The sequence below is a fragment of the Bombina bombina genome, chromosome 5, assembly GCF_027579735.1.
Source record: "Bombina bombina isolate aBomBom1 chromosome 5, aBomBom1.pri, whole genome shotgun sequence".
Classification (NCBI taxonomy): Eukaryota; Metazoa; Chordata; class Amphibia; order Anura; family Bombinatoridae; genus Bombina; species Bombina bombina.
Window position 1 is genome coordinate 544645042 of NC_069503.1, and position 22415 is coordinate 544667456.

Sequence of the window (22415 nt, forward strand, 5' to 3'; positions counted from 1 at the left end):
CTCGCGACAGCGAGATAGCCTTGGACCCTGCTACAACCCAGACCACAATGTTACTCACCCTGAAGCTGCTTCCTAGTGATATTTGGCCTGAAACAGAGCTACTGTCTAGGGGATCTCAGCCTCGTACTAAACTGGGCTTCGACAATAACGCTCTGCACTTGATATGGGGCATCAGCCGAGGAGACCAGCTTACAACTTGGACCGCTTATGTTAGAACCGTTCTCAAAACCGGATTAGGTTAGTATACTACAACCCAAACTCGCCCCATTCATCAGGTATGGAGAGTAGGTCAACTTGATTTAGGGCAATGACTATTCTCGCTTGACTGACTGATCCAGGACTCCCTTTACCATATGAGGGATCCCAGGCCCAAGTATTGACTTTACAAGTCACATCAGAGTCACACAATGTGGGTTATTGGCATTGTTTATAAGACCTCACAGTTTGCTAATTTGCTGTACATTTTAAGTTTAACGCTGATATAGGTTGAATCACTTATTTAAACATACAAATGGCAGGAGTTTGCTTGCCACTGAATTCTGTAGTACAGTTCCGAACTGACTCTTATTCTACCACCCAAATTGGATCTGCTGATGTCCTCCATGATGCTCACTGGTTTAATCTACTTTCTGCCTATAATGAGAGAAGCCTGTGTGACCATCGGGACTGTGTTATAATCCATATTCAGACTGTGTCTCCCTCGTTATCTTTAAGTAGCAAACTTCATGTTATGTGTTTTGCACAGCTTTAAAACTTGTTGATATATAACAATTATTTTTATTTTTCTTACGAAATGTAGTTCATTTACTTTATGTTTAAAAACGGTACAATTACTGCTATATTCAGTTCAGTTTAGATAGTGTTTTACCATAGTTTTTCTCCCTCCATGTAACATTTAAAAAAAAAAAAAAAAAGAAAAGAGATACGGTGAGAGGCCCTGTAGTTAACTATTTTGAGTTCTCATACAAATTTCATCTTTCACCACTAGAGGGAGGTCTAAGCTTAGATATAGATTAATTTTTTAGGGAGCTGGTGTTACTGATGTTTTAGAGGACAACACGACCACTGATTATATGATATACTATATATAGTAGTAAGGTTTCATGACTACTCCTGATCTATATTACTATGATCAGACATTTCTGACTCCTTTTATGGCATGGTGGAAGAGATATAGGATTAAATACAAGGACGCTTATAGGTTAACTTATTTCGTCTACTATCCTACTATGTCCCTGTGACAGCTAATATGTACAAGGCCACTAGATGGTATAAAAACTCCTCATATAGGCTTCTACATCTCATACTTTGGTGGTTCAGTATGACTAACTTGATGTAAGGGATAACGAATACCAGGCTCCACCTGTTTGCATGGGCGGACTGTTATTATATAATGTTGATCCTAAGCCTCATTTTAGAATTCTATACGCATAAAGCATGGTCTGCTACAGTTTTGGTGGTTATACACTACTAGTAGTTGGTAGTAGTTGGTTGGTTGGTGGTTCTCTGCAATAATATTTTCTACGACTGTTAAACACTTATGTATACAATTGTGTGAAATGGTACAAACAAACTGACCAACACTAGCTCCACCTACTGGTTCAATATATTATTCTTTATATAATAAGTCTATATCTACCACTTTACTTTATTAGAATTTGATTCCTGCTATCCATATGTTGCAGATGGATCCAATCAGCCAATAGGATTGAGCTTGCATTCTATTGGCTGTTCCAATCAGCCAATAGAATGCAAGCTCAATCCTATTGGCTGATTGCATCAGCCAATAGGATTTTTTCTACCTCAATTGCGATTTGCTGATAGCCATCGTCAGAAGAGGATGCTCTGCATCGGATGTCTTGAATATGGAGCCGCACCGCGCCGGATGGATGAAGATAGAAGATGCCGTCTGGATGAAGACTTCTGCCTGTCTGGAGGACCACTTCGCCCGGCTTGGATGAAGACTTCTCCCGGCTTCTTTGAGGACTTTGGCCCGGTTGGATGAAGACTTCTCCCGGTAAAGTGATCTTCAAGGGGTTAGTGTTAGGTTTTTTTAAGGGGGTATTGGGTGGGTTTTAGAGTAGGGTTGGTTGTGTGGGTGGTGGGTTTTAATGTTGGGGGGATTTGTACTTTTTTTTAAAGATAAAAGAGCTGATTACTTTGGGGCAATGCCCCGCAAAAGGCCCTTTTAAGGGCTATTTTTAATTTAGTGTAGAGTAGGGCTTTTTTATTTTGGGGGGCTTTTTTATTTTGTTAGGGGGATTAGATTAGGTGTAATTAGTTTAAAAATCTTGTAATTTGTTTATTATTTTCTGTAATTTAGTGGGGGGTTTTTTGTACTTTAGATAATTTAATTTAATTGTATTTCATTTAGGGAAATAATTTAATTGTAGTGTAGTGTTAGGTGTAATTGTAACTTAGGTTAGGTTTTATTCCACAGATACTTTTGTATTTATTTTAACTAGGTAGTTATTAAATAGTTAATAACTATTTAGTAACTATTCTACCTAGTTAAAATAAATACAAACTTGCCCTTAAAATAAAAATAAACCCTAAGCTAGATACAATGTAACTATGTCAGGGTTTCTTTCCCTGTTTGTTTGCCATGTGCTGCTGGCAGCCATTTTACTCACCTCTCTTGAAGACTATGGTGCATTGTGGGGGATGCTGCTCATTTTCTGCACTTCCTTTTATGGCCAGACTGGTGTGCATCATCCATGTGAGACAGGATGCAGTCTCAGAATTGTGATGTCATCACTTATTATTTAAAGGGCCTCTGTTCAGTATGCTTTGCCTTTGCGTTGTCTCAGACCTGTTTGTGAGAGTTCCTGTGTATTACCTGGCTGCCTGACGTCCTTCCTGGTTCCTGATCCCTGGCTTGTTCCTGACTCTTCTGTTTTCCTTGTTGCTGATTCCGGCTCGTCTGACTATTTGCTTTGGCTCCTGATTCGGCTGGTCTGACTACCAGCTCTGGTTTTGACTCCTGGCTTGTTATTTGACTTGTGGACTTTTTATTATTTTTTGCTATTAATAAAGGTGTGATTATTTTTGCACTTCTCGTCTCAGTCTGATTCCTGGCACCCTGACAAACTATTAGTTACATTGTTGCTAGCTTAGGCTTTACTTTATAGGTATTTAGTTTTAAATAGGAATAATTTAGTTAATTATAGTAATTTTTATTTATATTTATTTTAATTATATTTAAGTTAGGGGGTGTTAGGGTTAGACTTAGGTTTAGGGGTTAATAACTTTAATATAGTGGCTGTGATATTGGGGGCGGCAGATTAGGGGTTAATAAATGTAAGTAGGTGGCGTTGATGTTAGGGATGGCAGATTAGGGGTTAATAATATTTAACTAATGTTTGCGAGGCGGGAGTGTGGCGGTTTAGGGGTTAATATATTTATTATAGTGGTGGCGATGTCCGGTTCGGCTGATTGGGGTTAAAAATTTGATTTTAGTGTTTGTGATGTGGGGGCCTCGGTTTAGGGGTTAATTGGTAGTTCATGGGTGTAAGTGTACTTTTTAGCACATTAGTTAAGAGTTTTATGCTACGGCATTGTAGTGTAAAACTCTTAACTACTGACTTTAAAATGCGGTACTAGTCTTGACAGGAGAGGGTGTACCGCTCACTTTTTGTCAGACTCGTAATACCGGCGCTATGCAAGTCCCATTGAAAAAAGAGGATACGCAATTTACGCAAGTGGATTTGCGGTATTTCCAAGTCTGGACAAAAAAGTGAGCGGTGAGCCTGTACCTTCAAGACTCGTAATACTAGCGGGCGTTAAAAAGCAGCGTTGGGACCGGCCAACGCTGCTTTTTAATCCTAACGCACAGCTCGTAATCTAGCCGATAGTGTTACAATACTTATAGACATATGTTTGCTTATATTACCAATATGTTCATATGAGATCATATATAGAGTTTTATTTAATTACGTTATATTTCTGCATAAATTGTAAATAAAAGTGGCAAAAGCATTCCAACATAAAAATGATTCTAAATGGTATACTAAATGTTATGAAATATACTATTTATATAACAAGAATACATATGGATACACACAGTCACCTACATAAACTCACACATAGGCCCATATGAAAGCACAGGAAGTGATGTATAGACATGCACCATTTCCCTTCATAGAATCTCCTTTACACATATAGGGCCAGACTACAAGTGGCATGCTAATGATGTCAAGGGTCGCTATAATCAGTATTGCTAGAGCGCGCTAATGTTAGCGCGCAACTTGATATTACTAGTAATGGTAAATCCCAATTACCAAATATGGATTATATTGAGGCCGACATCGCTGTAGCACAACACTCCTTGTGCTTGCGCTTCCATTTGATCTCCTCATCTTCTCACCCCCACTGCTGTTACTCCTATCTACCACACAACTCACAATTTGTGCAAATACAACTACGCCGTTAAAATATATAAATTTACAAAGCCTTATATGGATTAGTTTATACAGTCATTTGTATTTGGCTCTTTAGATCTTCATTCTGATCAAAGTATATAATACCTAGATTTTAAAAGAAGTTAACTGTGCCATTTCTGATGGATTGGAAAATGTCCCACTCATATTATCATTAGAAAAACATCACTACCAACCAATTAATCATCAGGTTTATCCGTAATGAATATGTTGCATCTTTCAGATGAACTGGTTTCTTTAACATGCGTTCCTAACCTGTTATTTCTGGTATGGAGAAATGGCCTTCTGAATAGATTGTACAAGAAGTATTTGTCCACTGTATTATTAAGTATATGCCCATTTCCTAAAGGTATACTGTACTCCAAAATGTTTGCTTCTTTAAAGGGACAGAACACCAGAATTGTTGTTGTTTTAAAAGATAGATAATCCCTTTATTACCCATTCCCCAGTTTTGCATAACCAACACTCTTATATTAATACACTTTTTACCCCTGTGCTTAACTTGTATCTAAGCATCTTCTGACAGCCCCCTGATCACATGACATTTTATTTATTATCCACTGACTTTCATTTTAGCCAATTAGTGCAGTGTCTGCCACACTCCACGGGTGTGATCACAATGTTATCTATATAGTTTACATTAGATATGTGCATGATCGAAAAATTTGTTTCGGGTTCGGATCGATTCGGAATTTTTTTAATTTCGTTTCGGATCGATTCGAATTTGAAAAACTTCGAATGAATTTGTTTCGGATTCGTTTCGGATTCGAAAAAATTTGGCTGGATTCGGTTCGATTCGGTTCGGAAATTCGGAATTTCGGTATGTGTGCTGTGCATTAGACTAGTATTATGTACTGTATATTAGGTGTAACCCATAGCAGAGTGATATAACCTAATATACTGTACAATACTAGTGTAATCCATGGCTATCCGAATTTACCGAATAAATCCGAACTAATTCGGATTTATTCGGTAAATTCGGCAGTATTTTAATTCGGAAATTCGGTTCGATCCAAATCTCCGAATTTGCCGAATTTTTCTGAATTTCTGAATCGATCCGAAATGAATTGCACATATCTAGTTTACATGAACTAGCTCTCCCTGTTGTGAAAAGCAAATAAAAAAGCATGTGATAAGAGGCGGCCTTAGAAATGATCATATGAGCCTTCCTAGGTTTAGCTTTCAACTAAGAATACCAAGAGGACAAAGCAAAATTGGTGAAAAAAGTAAATTGGAAAGTTGTTTAAAATTACATGCCCTATTTGAAACATGAAAGTTTTTTTTGGACTTGACTCTTCCTTTAATGTGTTCCCAGTGGTCGATTATACCTGCGGGAGCGTGTTTAATGATTTTGGAAACAACTAATTTAACTTAATTTTTGTATTTGAAATAGCTACTTTTTCCCTGTTTAATCCCCACCTATACTGAAAATATGAGTGGCAATGTTTTCTTTGTAGAAAAATTTAACGAACAGGAGAAAATAACACTAATCTCTCAGTGGGGGGTAGGTGAGAGAGATTTTGTATCTGAAATAGCTGGTTGTGCTCATTCAACCCCTCAACCATAATAAGAATTTCAACACCTAACATGGATAACATTAGCAGGTCTGCTTTACTTGCAGGCTCAGCCTATTGTATGGGCATGTCTAGTAGAAGAAAAGGTGATGGTTTTCAAGAGCAAAACCAGCTATATTTCAAATACAAAAATAAACCTGAAGGAACAATTTTCCAAAGCATTTTGGGCTAGATTACAAGTGGAGCGCTAATTTATCAAGCCCGTTTACGGGTGTACGATAAAAAAACAGTCATTACAAGTCACTGATTAATGCTACCATGAGATTGTGGTAGCAATTAGCGCTCCAAAAATTAATCAGAGATCAAATCTCTGGTTAATTTTAAAAATGTTCCCCAAAGGCCCCCAAAATAAACTGTAGCATTTTTATTTTTTTAAAATATAACTGCTCAAAGCTGTTTTAAGGGGTTAAAGTGAGGGGACATGGGGTGTTAGAAAAAAACAACAACACTGAAAAGTGCCTTTACATTGTGGTCCTTGTCGTCAGTCAGTACGGCAGTCCTGGTTACAGCGATCACCTTGACTGGCTTGCTGAATGGGAAACCTCCTTTCTTTGCTTTATTCAGCTGGCGAATGCAGACAAGATCTCCAGGCTTTAAAGGATGGGTTGGTTCCTGTGAGGGAAGAGGTAAACGGGAAGACACATCACCATAGATGCCATTCAATTTATCAATCAATTGTTTTACATATTGTTCCTTAATACAATCTAAATCACCATTTTTAATGATAAGCGGGCCTTTTACCCATGGAGTCAGGAATGGTCTACCCATTAGGACCTCAAATGGAGACAACCTGGTTGTCCGATTTGGGGTCATTCTGATTTCTGCTAAAATTGCAGGTGAATAGTTTTGCCATTTAACTCATGTACCTGCTGTTGCCTTTAAAAGTTTTTCCTTGATATTGCGATTCATTCTTTCTACAATCCCTGAGCTTTGAGTATGGTAGGGACTGTGAAAGTTCCAATTAATCTGTAACCATTCTACTAACTCATGTGTGATTTTACTAATGAATGCTGGACCGTTATCAAAATTAATCTGAAGTGGACAACAAAATCTGGGAATTATTTCAGTGGCTAAGATTTTAGCGACTGTTTTTGCATCTTCCCTCTGAGTAACAAAGGCTTCTGGCCACTTAGAAAATCGGTCAACTATTACAAGCAGATATAATTGTTTAGTGAAAGTTTTTGTAATATGTGTAAAATCAATTTGTAGATGTGTGAATGGGGCTGTAGGTGGGGGTAAGTGGTCATGCTGGGCTTTATTGGGGATGGTTGCATTGGTCTGTAAGCAATATAAACATCTATTAATATATGCCTTGCAATGATCACCTATACCTCTAATGTAGAAAGATTGCTTTAACAAGTTAGTTATTGGTTTTATACCTAGGTGTCCAACACCATGGGCTTGTGCTATAAAGAGTGGTGCTTTGCTTTCCGGTATGCCCACCTTCCCTTCTTTAGAAAACAAACCATTCTCATCTAAAGTTAACCCATTAGTAGTCCAGAAAGATATGTCTCTAGGAGTGGCATGTCCATGGAGATCAAGAAGCATATGGTCTGTAGGACGTGAAGGTGGGGCTAAAACAGCATACATACGGATGGTGGATCCGGGTATATGAGAAGCATAAGCAACCTCTTTAGCAATTTTATCTGCAAGCGCATTACCCAAGGAAATAGGGTCAGACTTGTGTGTATGTGCATGGCAATGTGTGATCGCTATGTCCTTTGGGAGCTGTATGGCCTCTAAAAGGTAATTAATCAGGCCTGTATGAGAGATGATCTTGCCATCTGCTGAAACAAAACCACATTGTTTCCATATCATACCAAAATTATGCACAACCCCAAAAGCATAGCGAGAGTCAGTGTAAATGTTAACAGATTTATTTTCAAACAATTTACATGCTTTTGTGAGTGCCATTCATTCTGCAGCTTGTGCAGAAGGATAAGGAATGGGGCCTGCATCTAGAACATTGTCTGGTAGTTTCACAACGGCATAGCCTGTCTTATAAATACCGTCACTAGGTCGAGAACAAGAACCATCAACAAACACATTATCAGCATGGTCAAAAGGTTTATCCATCAAGTCAGGTCTTGGTGTGGAAATGTGGTGTATTACCTCTATACAATCATGGTCTGTTGGAAAGTCTTGTGAGCCTGTAAGTAAGGCACTAAGTATTTGAGCTGGCCCTGAGGATACACTGCTATATTTAATAGTCAGATTTGTATTATTCAGTAATATACATTCATAACCAGAAAGTCTTTGAGAAGTCATGTGTTGGGTAGTGACATTTTTTACAAGATGTAAAATTTGGTGACTAGTGTGTAGTACTATTGGATGGCATAATGTTATTGTTTCAACCATCTCTACAGCCACGGCGCAAGCCGCCAATGCTCGGAGACATGCCAGCATCCCTTGTACCGGTATTGGAACTACTTTTGAAAAGAAAACTACAGGGCGCATATTGCCTCCACCATGCTCTTGGGCACAGACAGCAGCCATGGTTTTACAATTGTCCCTCGCATACAAGTGAAATGGTTTACAATAATCAGGTAGTCCTAAAGCAGGGGCACTAATAATGCTAGTCTTCAGAGCTATGTAGGATTTAGTCATGTCTGTGGTCCATTGTATATGTTCAGGGCTATCCCCTTTTGTGGCTTGCCTTAGAATGGAATTATGATGGGAGCACTCAGGAATCCATTGTCTGCAATAATTAATCATACCTAGAAAGGTGAGCATGTCCTTTCTAGTAACTGGCTTAGGGATCTGTTGAATCGCTTGGATTCGTTTGGGACTAATGGACTGGTGGCCTTGGGAAAGCACAAAACCAAGGTAATTCACTTTTGTCACTCCTACTTGTAGCTTATGTTTTTCTATTTTATGACCTTCAGCAGCAAGGTGTTTTAACAGACTTATTGTATCTACTGTATTTGCCTCCTGGTTAGGACTACACAACAGTAGGTCATCGACGTACTGAAGGAGGACGGAACCTTGGCTGGGTGTCCATGACCACAAGGTACGTTGGAGCACCAGCGAGTAGACCGCAGCTGAGGCCACATAGCCTTGAGGGAGGCGTGTCCAGGTAAGCTGACGCCCATCATAATAAAAAGCCATAAGTAGCTGTGTCTCAGGGTCCAATCGGACCAAAAAGAATGCATTAGCTAAATCAATGACTGTAAATATACAGACGTCATGTGGAATGGCTGTGAGTAAGGTTGTAACATCTGGGACAATTGGGATTACTATTTCATTAATTGTCCTTAGGTCTTGTACTAACCTATATTCATTGTCTTTCTTTGGGATCGGATTTTTGAGTGTATTATAAGGAGAAACTACTGGACGGAAAATTCCTTGTTTTAGGAGTTCCTCTATCATGGGTCTTAACCCTTCTTTCTTTTCTCTATACAATGGATATTGTTTAATAAACACTGGAGTGGTATTAGGTTTTAATCTAGCTTTATATGGGGTACACTGAACTAAACCAACATCAAGTTTTGAAGATGCCCATACAGAGGATGGGACATCTGTCAATATGTCATTATAAAAACACACTCACGTCTAACCTACCCCGTCTAGTGACAGCTACTTTCACTCCAAGGGGACCCATAAGATCACGACCCAAAAGGTTAAGGGGACACCTAGTTATAATACGAAATGGGTGGAAAAGGTGTTGGCCAGTACAGGGTACCCTAACTTCAAGTGGCGGTGTGATGCGAGTCTGAGTCAGCACTCCATTAATCCCTAGAGAAGGTTCAGATTTTCCAGTAATGCCACCATACATATCTGAGCATAAGGCGGAGCATGTAGCTCCTGTGTCTACTAGAAATGGTAGGAGTTCTCCCTCCACTTCTAGGACTAAGTATGGTTGCTCATGATAACTTGTTGACACCACTGGAAAAATTGGAGTGCTACCTTCTGGGCACCCTATGGCCATTGTATGTTGTGTTTGGGTGCCTCCATGGGTGCAGGGGCTATGTAAGTCTGTCTGTTATACTGTCAGGGATTGCAGCATTTTTCCCTCTAATTTCCTGATGTCAAAACAACCTGCCCCTTCTTTTTCATAAATTCTTTTCAAGAATTCTGCTGGAGTCAACTCCGGCCAATCAGAGACAAGTTGTTTCACCAACAAAGAAAGCTGAGGTTGCATATTACTAATGCAAGTCTGGAACTTCAGAGAGCCCATTGCATCTCCTGATTCCATTCCAGCCTCTTCCTTCCAGCATTTATAAAAACGCTTAACAAATTCTACTACTGTTTCCTTTGTATTCTGTTTGCACGCTAGTGCAATTGACATACTTTGTTTATCCTTCCATATTCTATGCATTTCTATACTTAATTCTCTCCACATTTCATCAAGTCCCTCACATGTGTTTAGGGCATAGTTAATTGTGGATCACGTCTCAATTTACTTATACTCCCAACCTGATTCAGGGTCATAATCTAGAAGGGCATCAATGATAATTCTTATGTCTATCTGTGTCATGTTTTGTCCTTGTAACATTCTTTTTAAATATATAATACACGCTGATGGATGTTGACGGGGGTTTTGGGCTCCCTTGGTAATTTCCCTTAATTCACCCGGGGACAAAGGTTTAATAATGAATTGGTATACTAACCTCTCGTTCAGCTGCCTCCTCCCCTTCTACTTTTTCATTCCCTCTTCTATATTGTGGGGTTATTGTAGGGGGGTAGGAAGGTGTTACTGGTTCAACCTTAATCGGGGGTTTGGGTATAATTGGGGGTTTAGTGACATGGTATCGGGGAGTTACAGAAGGTCCTGGCAAGGTCCATTTCTGGGGTACCTGAGCAGAGGCAATAGCAATAGTCTCTAGATCTATGTCACTAGGGGATGGGAGGCTAGGATATAGTTTGTTATATGATGGCAAAGGTAGGTGAGTTGCATTATATGGGGCAGGGGGGGTGAATATGCTGTCTGTCTTTGCTTCCCACTTTTACCCTTCTTTTTATTCCCATCTATATCAATATATTGCCAGTATGGAGCAACAGTCAGCCAATTTTCCCCACCCTTTTTCATATAACTCATATCCCACCCTGGGTCACCCTTATACCATGGAAATGCCTCTTCATCACCTAGACACAACCCTTTTACCATATTCATATGAAATTTATCATTATCCCCCTCTCTGGGGAATGGATCAGCGCTTCTCATAGCTTCTGTCCAGCCTGCCATATTCTGAACCCAAGGATCAATATACATAAATCCATCAGGCGACACCCTTCCCACATAATCTTTACATGTTTCTCCTGGCCTAGGTGATGGAAATTGTTTAGACTGGGATTTGCCCATTCTCAACTCCTAACTTATCCTTTAAAAAATTACAACCAAATACAATACAATAAAAAATAAAAAAATAAAAATAAAAAAATCCAATACCTTTACCTTTAAGAGCAATTAATTATTGAATCTTTTTGCAAAAACCACATTAACTAGAATGGCTGTACTCTGTTACCAGCTATTGTGCTTAAATGCTTAAGTTTACAACAAGAGAAAGAAAGAAAAAAAAACGTATCACTATACTGATTCTTTCAGTTGTCTCTGGCTTTAATTATCTCTAAGTCAAAGGTCACCCTTCACCAGAAAAAATTTAGAGTTTTACTAACATTCAGAAACAGCAATACATATTAGCAACAGTTTACTTTCTTAACAATAAGCAGTATTTTACTTCCTTAATACCTTATACAATAAACAGTATTTTGCCATACAGCATATTTAAAAAGCAAGCAGCATAAAAATTCATATAAACAATGCAGTGTTTATCTTATAACTTTAAAGCAATGTTAGCCATACATCATATTTCAAAAGCAAGCAGCAAGAGAATGTGTGGTTTAACCCTTCAGCCAGACTTTATATAACCTGATTTCTACCAAAGAAATCTATTATTCCCCTTTTTGTTTTTAATCTACCAAAGATTCATATATATATATATATATATTTAACCTGATTTCTACCAAAGAAATCTACTATTCCTCTTCATAGTCTACCAAAGACAATAGTTAGAATCTACCAAAGATTCACATATATATTTCCCAACTATTCCTATGTAAAATGAAACTTAAGGGGTCTCGTGGTAAGAGAAAAAGGTCAGAATAAAAAGGACTCTTGTTCAACTTACCTTACGAGATCTCCCTGTTACATCCCACTTCTGACACCAGCTTGTAGGGTAATTTACTTTGTTTCTTAGCTCTGGCTAATAAGGGTGCAGCACACGTTCTCTTCAGGGCCCTGGAAAATTAGCAAGAATGACACAGGCACAAAATCTTTCTCACTAATTCCGTTTATTCACAGTGAGTACAATGGTTATATAGTGAATGATACGTCATGCAAGAGGCCACGGGAAATATATAAAAAACGTAGTTAGCAATTACACATCTTGATGGGGCCAACAGGAAATAAGGTATAGGAATAGAATATGCCCATATAAGCATATGCTGAGAGAATCTTATATTAGAACCATATGTTACAACTTATACAAAAGGAAAACATATATGAGAAACATCATGGAATGTTTCTTGCTGCACTTCATTCAAGTTTTAAGACTACCCTCAATATGCTTAATATGTGAGTTTCAAATTACCCATATAACATAATATATATAATATATACCCATCAGTAGTGACAGTTAATACATCATTCACCCGATGTCTTTGAGGTCATTATTCCTTACAAGAAAACATGGCTGTCATATAAACTAAAGTATTAAAAGAAAGGCCCAGAATAACTAATCTTGGCTCTGAACTTAAACAGTTTTAAGTTTAGGAGACAGTTTATTGTTTTTAGGAGCTAGGAAGATATAACTGGTCTCATCTACACTATAAATACATACTTTTTGAGCTTATCTGTATGCAATGCACAGACACCCTCAACAGTACAAAAACACTTTCATGCATATTTACTCACACACACACTTATGCATATGTATGAGCCTACAATAGTCACTCAAATAAACAATTACATACACACACACTGCCATATACAGGTAGTCTTGAAATTAACAGGTAGACTGTCTTATATTCAAGCAAACTCTTACAAATAAACACACTAGTAGCCTCTCATTCTGTATGCATAGAGCAGTCTCTCAGTAGCTTCTGACACAGAGAGAAAAAGTTTCGCTCACATAAACACACATAGGGGCAGATTTATTAAGCAGTGTATGCTCATTCTGTGCGAGCCTTCCGGCTCGCCGGAATCGGGAGTTGAGAAGCAGCAATCGTAAGACAACTGTTCCTTAACTCCTCCGCCACCTTTAAGGTGGTGGACTGCAATAATTCTGATCAGATACGAGAAAAGCTTGTGCAATAATAAATGTCGGTCAGACATGATTTGCTACAGCGAATCATGTCTGTCCGCCATTTGTTAAATCTACCCCATTCAGTCATGTACCCTGCAGACCTGCCAAACTAAAATTATAGTGTGAAATCATTTGCATATTAAATTACATTAAAGTAGGCCATATAACTGAATAAAGTCAATTTTATTAGACAAAAGGGGGAAAGTAGGTTTTTAATTTAAAGGTACATAATACTCATATGCTAAATCACTTGAAACTGATGCAGTATAACTGTAAAAAGCTGACAGGAAAATATCACCTGAGCATCTCTATGTAAAAAAGGAAGATATTTTACCTCACAATGTCCTCAGCTCAGCAGAGTAAGTTCTGTGTAAAAAGTTATACTTCACCTGCTCCCAGCTTCAGGTAAAAATAAAAAAAAAATGAAGAAATGAACAGCAGCCAATCAGCATCAGCAGTGCTGAGGTCATGAACTCTTACTGTGATCTCATGAGATTTGACTTAACTCTCATGAGATTTCATAGTAAGCTTCCTTTACCTGATTGGTGAAATAATATGAGAGTTCACGAGGCTCATCCCCTAAGCTGTCCCAGGACAGACACCCTAAAATGCTTCTTAGAAATCCTTTACAATGGGAGGTGGCTACTGAGGAACTTTTGAGGTAAAATATCTTTCTTTTTTACATAGAGATGTTCAGGAGATATTTTCTAGTCAGATTTTTACAGCTATGCTGCATCACTTTCAAGTGTTTAAACATGTGGGTATTATGGCCCTTTAAGAGCCTTATAATGGGTGTTTGAAATGCATAGTAGTGCATATACCATTAGCAATATTTTTATACACGTTGATAAAATTGTTGGCTTTAAAAGTTTCTTATTCCCTTCACTACTGGGAATTTGAAATCTTGATTAAAGTACAAGAGAATTTTTAGAATAATTGTGCTCACTAAGTTTAAACAGAAATAAAGGGGTCCATTTATTAAATGCCGGGCGGACATGATTCGATTGTAACTTAGCTAATCAGAGGTGTCATCGGAACCCACTAAACCGCTTTAAAGTGATATACATTGTAACATATAGTCAAGTTACTCTTACCACCTAGGTGTTTTATTTGGTCTAGGCACGTATATTCCATTCACTGCTGCCATTGATTACCTTCTGCAACATAATGTATAAATCAAACAATCTTTAAAAAATATGATTATTTTGTACCTTCAATTCACAATTGTTACACCTAATACAAAAAGCAGAATTAATGGTATTCAAGTCTATGCTTGTATCTTTCTTCTGTATAAGCAATACATATAGTCTTCTATTCTAATAATTGCTGATAAGTATATTCCTTCTACACTTAAGGATATCAATTGTAATCAAGAACTTAACTACTCCCAGAAATTGATTATATCATATTCGTAGTTAAGACCTCCAGGGGTCCGTGTACCTAGTTTAAATATTCAGAATATCTCCTGCTTTGCAAGTAGGGCATCCCTATTGCCTCCTCTTGGGGGGGAAATTAACCCTCTCTATTATTTTCCAAGCTACTCCCTTTATGCACCCTTTTAAAATGGGTGACCAAAGGTGTGGTAAGGGAGTCCATTTTTATATTTGATAGGTGTTTCCTAATTCTTGATCTGACCTCACGTGTAGTGAGGCCCACATACTCTATTTGACAGGTGGTGCATGCTATCAAATAAATGTCATATGTAGTTTGACAGTTCATGCAATCTTTGTGTTCAAATGTTTCCCCTGTTTTGCATTTTTAAAAACCAGCACCCTTGGGCACATGTCCACAGGCAACCCAGGTTGAATTGGCATATTTATACACTCCCTTATGTTCCAACCATGTCATTTGTCTATTAATGAGTACTCAACTGTGTGGGTGCCAATATGTTCCCTAAAGTTCTCCCTTTTCTTTATGAGAATCTGCACCCTTTCGTTACCAAATGTTCCAAACCTGCATCTGCTGAAAGTAGAGAAAAATGCCTCTTAACGATTCCACATACTTTGTGGTATTGGTCACTGTATCCTGTTATGAAATTTACTTCTTCAAAGTGCCAGGTGTGTCAGTTCTTTGTTCTTAACAGTTCATGCCTGCTCATCCTATTTACGATGTTGTGGGATGTCTCTATAGTTTCTCTCGTGTACTCTCTTTCTTTAAATTGTTTTGCTAGACTGTCTGACTGTATGTCATATGTAGTAGATTCAGTGCAGTTCCTCTTTAGTCTAATAAAATGACCTTTCGTTACAGCCCTAAATAATTTCCTTGATTGATTACTCTTTACATGAAGCAAAGTATTTCCTGAAATAGGCTTCCTGTAACCTCCTGTGATAATTTTTCTACCTGGAATTCCCTTTCATGTAAGATCCAGGAAATTCATTGTTTGGTCTCTAAAGTCATATGTAAAACTAAGCCCCAACTTGTTTTTATTTAAATATTCCATAAATTCCTTGGCTTCTATTTCTGAACCCTGCCATATAATCAACAGATCATCTATGTATCTCCTGTAAAAGACTATGTGTTGTCTAAATTCCTGGGTACCTCAATAGATGTGCTCCCACCAACCCATAAAGAGGTTGGCGTATGAAAGGGCAAACTTAGCCCCCATTGCAGTCCCACATCTCTGCAGGTAAAAGACCCCTTTAAAAGTAAAGAAATTATGGGTCAGCATTAACATGATGACCTGGAGTACAAACTGAATGAAGTCCTGATTGTAACCTGGAACCCTCTCCAGAAAAAAATCACTGCTTTTATGCCTTCCTTGTGTGGCATAGATATGTGCAACAATAAAAAAATTGTTTACTTTTGTTAAATCATTTTTCGGATCCATTCGTTATTTCGGATGCGTTCGTTATTTTGGAACCATTCTTTATTCATATAGATTACATTACAATAGAACAATGAATATATGAATAAAGAATGGATCCAAAATAACAAACGGATCCAAAAAACGATTTAACTTAACACGTAACTAATATGCCAAAACAAAATCATCTAAACTGCCATTCCCCGACACTAAATAAAGCTATTAACCCCTAAACCAATGCCGTCCCCCACATCACCAACAATTACTGTGGAGGGCAGTGGTTTAGGGGTTAATAGGTTTAGTTAGTGTTGGCGATATCATGGAACGGCGGTTTAGAGCTTAATAGGTCTAGTTAGTGTCGGCAAAGTCGGGGAACGGCAGTTTAGAGGTTAATAGGTTTAGTTAGTGTTGGCGATGTGGGGGGCGGCAGTTTAGGAGTTAATAGGTTTAATTAGTGTTGGCGATGTCTGGGAACGGCGGTTTAGGGGCTAATAGCTTTATTTCATGTTTTAGTTAGTGTCGGAGATGTCAGGTAATGGTGGTTTAGAGATTAATAGGTTTAGTTAGTGTTGGCAATGTGGGGGGACGGTTTAGGGGTTAATAGCTTTATTTAGTGTTTTAGTTAGTGTTGGTGATGTTTGGGAACTGTGGTTTAGATTAAAACAATGACAAATTCAGAACATGAATGAAGAATGAATCCAAAAATTTGGAAACTGATTTATTCGTTTTCGGGAATTTTCATTATGGTGCCGATACAGAAATTCAGATTCACCCGAATCTCTGAATCGACCAAAACGAATTGCACATGTCTAGTGTGGAATAGAAGAATAAAGTGACCTAACATCCACTATGAGCCAATGTTATGTGGATTCCCATACCTGTTCTACTATTAAATTTAACACGTTTCATTTGCAACAGGAAGCTGTGAAGTCCCTGTACCAGTTGCTGCAGTATGGCATCCACCAATTGTGAGAGGTGCTCCAATAGTGAACCAATACCACTCAATATGGGACACCCCTCTACTTGTTCTAGAGATTTGTAAACCTTTGGTAAGTGGTTCAAAATTTGGATTATAGGGGGGACTTTCGGGTGGCGGACTTCCGGGCGGCGGCACTGAGCTTCAGCTCCTTCAGCTCTCTTTAAAAACTCACTATTTCTGGGAATCAGAAGTGGATATACTCTTTTTAAAATAGTGGGGAAGCTTAGCTGTTGGCGTCCTGATCTGAGACATATAGGGGTTTGGACTGTGACGAGGCGTAATAGCCCTCAGTACCGGACATTATCTTTAGAGGCCTTCCCCTATACTTGTAGCCTCTACATCGTCCCTAAATTAAGTGTGCTTGAGTGCGCAGCTACCTAACTATACCAATATGGAGGAGTTTTACACTTCACTTAGAGCTCAACTAAATACCTTTGAACAGCTGATGGACTGCAAGTTTACTGACCTAAGAAATGCATGCAGATCGTCGACAAGACAGCCAGATTTGCTACCAAGAGTTGATGAGATAACACAAACGGATACAGCCACGGTGTGGCCAAAGCAGCCTACAGATCTGAGACCAATGCGGAATCAGCAGGCTAAGATAAACGGATCTTCCCAACCATTCAAGCACGGGCCGATCCGGAGATCAGAGCAATGGATGGGGAATATGCCTGAGGTAGGGAGTATGAATAGTCTGTCAATACCCTCGGCCCCCCTAGAGTGGGATGCGGCTGATCCCCCTGGAGGTGATGAGGGCCCGGTGGCTACGGAGGAAGTGAGATCTCCAAAAATCACCATGTACAAGCACGCCACGAAATCTTTACCTTACCACACTCAATGGTCTAACTTCAGCATGGAGTTGCTTTCCCCGGCATCTGACCCACTACCCAGTCAAGCCCTGGAGGTGTATCGCCCTTCCCCTACACGCTGGCTCACTGTGGACTCCAGTCATCCTGGTGGAGTATTCTCCCCTGCAGCGGGGACACAAGGTTGGGTGCACCGCAATGAACAGCCCAGCCTTGAGATCTCACAACGGCACAATGGAACCGCCCTTAGAGGCATATCAGCCTACTTAAGATTCAGGTCCCTGTTATTCTACCAAGCCCCCAATGCAGCCATGCTTTTTGCGTGAATTATCTGCAGGCCCTCCTCATGGAACTTTCCGATGGGTGTTGTGATACCATCAATACGAGTACAAGCAAGTACATGTTACAACCTCCTATCATGATCTTCACAACTTTTCTCCTATGCACAGGATTTCAGGGACTTGCTTTGAACACACCATTACATTCTGTGCAATACACCCTGGCAGGCAAAACTGGCACTGGCTAAGCTGCAGATGTCTATACCTGAGTCTGCATTTTGTTTTGAGACTAGTGGTACTACTTTACATTGCATCCACTTAGACAGTCTAAATACACCTTTGTAATTTTTCTAGCCAGCTACTGTTAACAAATATCCTGAAGGTGGATTCATGTACTCTACCTGTATGGCATACAATATCTAACTATTAGACATGTCTAAGTTTCAGAGGGGCTCAAAGTAAAGTTTTGAATAAGTATTGAGCTTTGTACTATAACTCACATTATACTAGTGACCTGAAGGTGTTTCTTAACATTGTTACTCCCTTAATCCTTAAATAATTTATAAGTTGCTCTTCATAGTCACATATCATAGTGAAATAATGAAAGGATATTAAAGCTTTCATGCCTGCCCCGTAATTGAATAATTCACATATGTCCCCTCCTTACAGACACAGAAAGAGGTCCCTTGCGTGTTTTGACTTTCATATCCCTTGCTTTCCCCTATATAGAATATTTAAGCCCTCAGGAGGTCCAAGAGAGACCCAGGTCTTTTGAGTGGAGACAACCCTTTAATATAGCTATTACAAACTAGGGGGAATTACTCTTACTTTTATTATTTAAACCTCCTCCATTCATTTCTCTTCAAAAATTACTCATATCTTGTATTCTATGTTTATTCATATGTTTTTAAAGGTCCAAAAATGATCATATATGTCAGTTGAGATCCTCTCCAGTTTCATATTTTATTTTTAGGGTACGAATGTGACCCGATTCAGTCTGAGAGGTATCACATTATTAATCAAAACTAAAATGAGATTTCATTGTATAATGTTCATTTATGTTTCTAATGTTGACAGATTCGGATTGTTTGTGAACAGGCCTGAGTTCTTAGACTATTTCTCTGTGTAAGAGTATTTACAAAACTGTTGTCCAGGCTACTTTTTAATTAGTTATTATTGCAAGCCATTTTTCCCTTTTTGCTATTCTTTGTCCTAATCTCACACACAAAAGGATATCTGGTATATTTGTATACAGAAACTTGCACATTTACCTATTACAGTGGTATGGTTGTAAAGCTGATGTTTAGCGACTCACTTTATATCTCAGCCTGTTTGTTATTTTTCTATTTGTTCTTGCTCTCGATGTAAATGTGATTATTTTTGTTGTTTATTTTATGTACTCCAAAAATCTCAATAAAATATTATATTTAAAAAAAAATTGGGATTATTGGTTGCTGTACTAAAAGATAATCACAATATGCCTGATTCAAAAAAAACTTTTTCTTCACCTTGATCAATAAGGTGAGACAATTTCCTAAGATATTTTCTGCTTGGATCTGGGGGAAAATACTCATAATTGTCTTTGTCACCTAATTGTCTTAGTGCCTTAGTCACAAACTGTTGCCTGCTCTGTACCACTACCTCCTTTATCTGCCATTTGGATCACTAGGTCCTTATTATTCTGTAAATTGTTTAATGCCAATCTTTTTCCCTAGTTAGGTTGTCAGTTCTTTGTCTGGTCTGTGTCCTGTGTAGCAAAGTTAGGTCCCTTTCTACCCTTTTTTGAAAGGTCTGCAAACTGGTGCCTCTACTCTGGATTGGTTAACATTTGGAGGGATTCCTAATGCCTGGTAAAGATAAATTATTCTACTACCATTATCATCAACTGCTCCTTCCTCTAAGAGACACTCCAAACTTATCAAATAACATGTTTCCTTGAAGTTCAATTTCAAACAATCTTGTTGTGTTGTAATATTTCCATGCCTGTTTATTGTTAACCCCCATTCATTATTTTTAAAAGAGACATAAATGTGTGCAGCCAGCAATCAGCATCTAGCTCCCAGTAGTGCATTGGTGCTCTTGAAATGCCCAAGTAAGGTTTTCAACAAAGGATACCAAAAGAGAACAATTACAATGAAAAAAACAGTAGTATCAAATTTGTTTAAAATTGTATATTATAACTTAAGTTCACTTTTATCTAATTTTGATTTGAATCATCACTGGATACAACTGAGTTTCATCAGGTCCCTTTAAGGCTGGAATTTATGAACAGTCACAGATTACTTTTTATGTTTTGGTAATGGTAAGGTTTAAATTAAAATGTATCTATTTTTTTAACTGGATAATAATTATATGTGGAATTCTTAGGTTCAGATGATGCTGTCTTTGTCAGGTAAATGTAGAACAAAATTTAAAGAGGAGTATACTCAAGAATTTCCGTCAATAAAACGTGGGCACACAGATTTTGAGGCAGCATACAAATTATGCAAATTATGCAAATAAGTTCAGCAAAATATAGACTACAAAACAAAAGCTTTCCTGAATCCTGCTTCACCTTAAATATTGGTAAGTAACAATATTTTTTTTTATTTTGGTCATAGCTCTTAATTTTCAATTGGCCACGGGGGAAAAAGTGACATAAAAGACCACGTTGCTACAGTCAAACATAAAAATGCTTTGAGCTCTGCCTCATCCACTAAACTGGCAAATTATTTTACAACTAACAGAACTGAAGAAAGGAAAATAGCTGTGGCAGAGGCAACTTTTGCTTTCCCTTCAGTGAAACACCACCACTCATACAATTCTACGACTTGTACCAGTAAATTGTTTTCAAAAATGTTCAGTGAATAGCATAAGCATTTTCAAGTGCAAAGACTAAGGGCTCCATGTATTAGAGGTGACAAAGAGTGTAAGAAGCAGTGGTCTAATGACCACTGCTTCTAACATTGCGGGAAGCGGGTTCAAATGTGCGAACCTGCCCCTCAAGGGCTCCAGAGCAGTTTATGCTACTTCTTACATGAAGCCTTAAATCTGAGGCAATAAGGAATAAGGTTATTTCACCTTTCATTCAGTCAAATTTGAAGGAAAGCCTTGCAAAATGTGACCTTGTTGTTTTGAGTACAGATGCCAATTACCACAAAAAAAAAATATTTCCAGTGATTGTTCAGTGTTTTGACAAAGAAAAGGATATTCAGTCAAAACTGTAAAAATGAAATTTCAGATACAGATTCTGAATATATTCAAAGTGTTAAAATGTAAATTGGGAATACCAATTGTAGGTGATGGGTGTCCTGCCCATATTTTGTATAACTAAATACAAGCTGGTGCCGACAACCTTTCAGTTGATGTTCAAACTTTTATAGGTAAAGTGAATAATTACTTTTCCATATACACTGTTCACTCCAAGAATATTGTGACTTTGTAAATGTAACCTATCAAGATATGTTAAGTCATGTAAAAACAAGATGGTTACGTATCTTTCCTGCAATTGAAAGGTTCTTATAGATGTTTCAACCTTTGAGATCCTACTTCCTGTCTTTAGATAGATGTCTAGTTCTTTTGCAATCTTTCTTCTCTAATGATACAACTCACAGCGTCATGGCACTTCCGAAAAGACACTTCCAAATGAAGAGGATAAAACTTCAAAAATTTATTTTAACCAAAGTTAAAAACATACATAAATCAAGCACCTGGATACAGTCATGTATATGAACAAGTATATAGTGGGGAACCATGGCCCCTCCGCAACAGGCGCATTTCATTCTGAGAAGGCACTTTATCACCGATAGTGTGAGAGGTCATGGTAATTGCCTTTTAAAGGTGAAAACACCAAAGAGAAAAATGCATATAATTAACCCCTAGCTTGTTCACGTGTAGCCTTAAATGCATAGTAAGTGAATACCCTAAATAGAGAAACAAAATATATTTTATGTCAATATAAAAGAAAACATACTATTAGTGTTTGTCCTCATCTTAAATATTTATATTGTGTTGATCAAAAAAGCAAATTACAGTATAGGCAAACATTGTTAGAAGCAGAAAAAGAGAGAGTTTAATGTCTGATAAAAAGATCAACATCCTGTCACTATCCGTCCACCTTAAACCTTACATCCGCCCTCCATTATCATTTCCACCTTTAGAAACAATTACCAGCTGGATAACCACTATTTAATTTGCCTTCCTACCCTCATTCATTGCTGGTTTATTTTGAAGCCTATCTGTCTCAACAG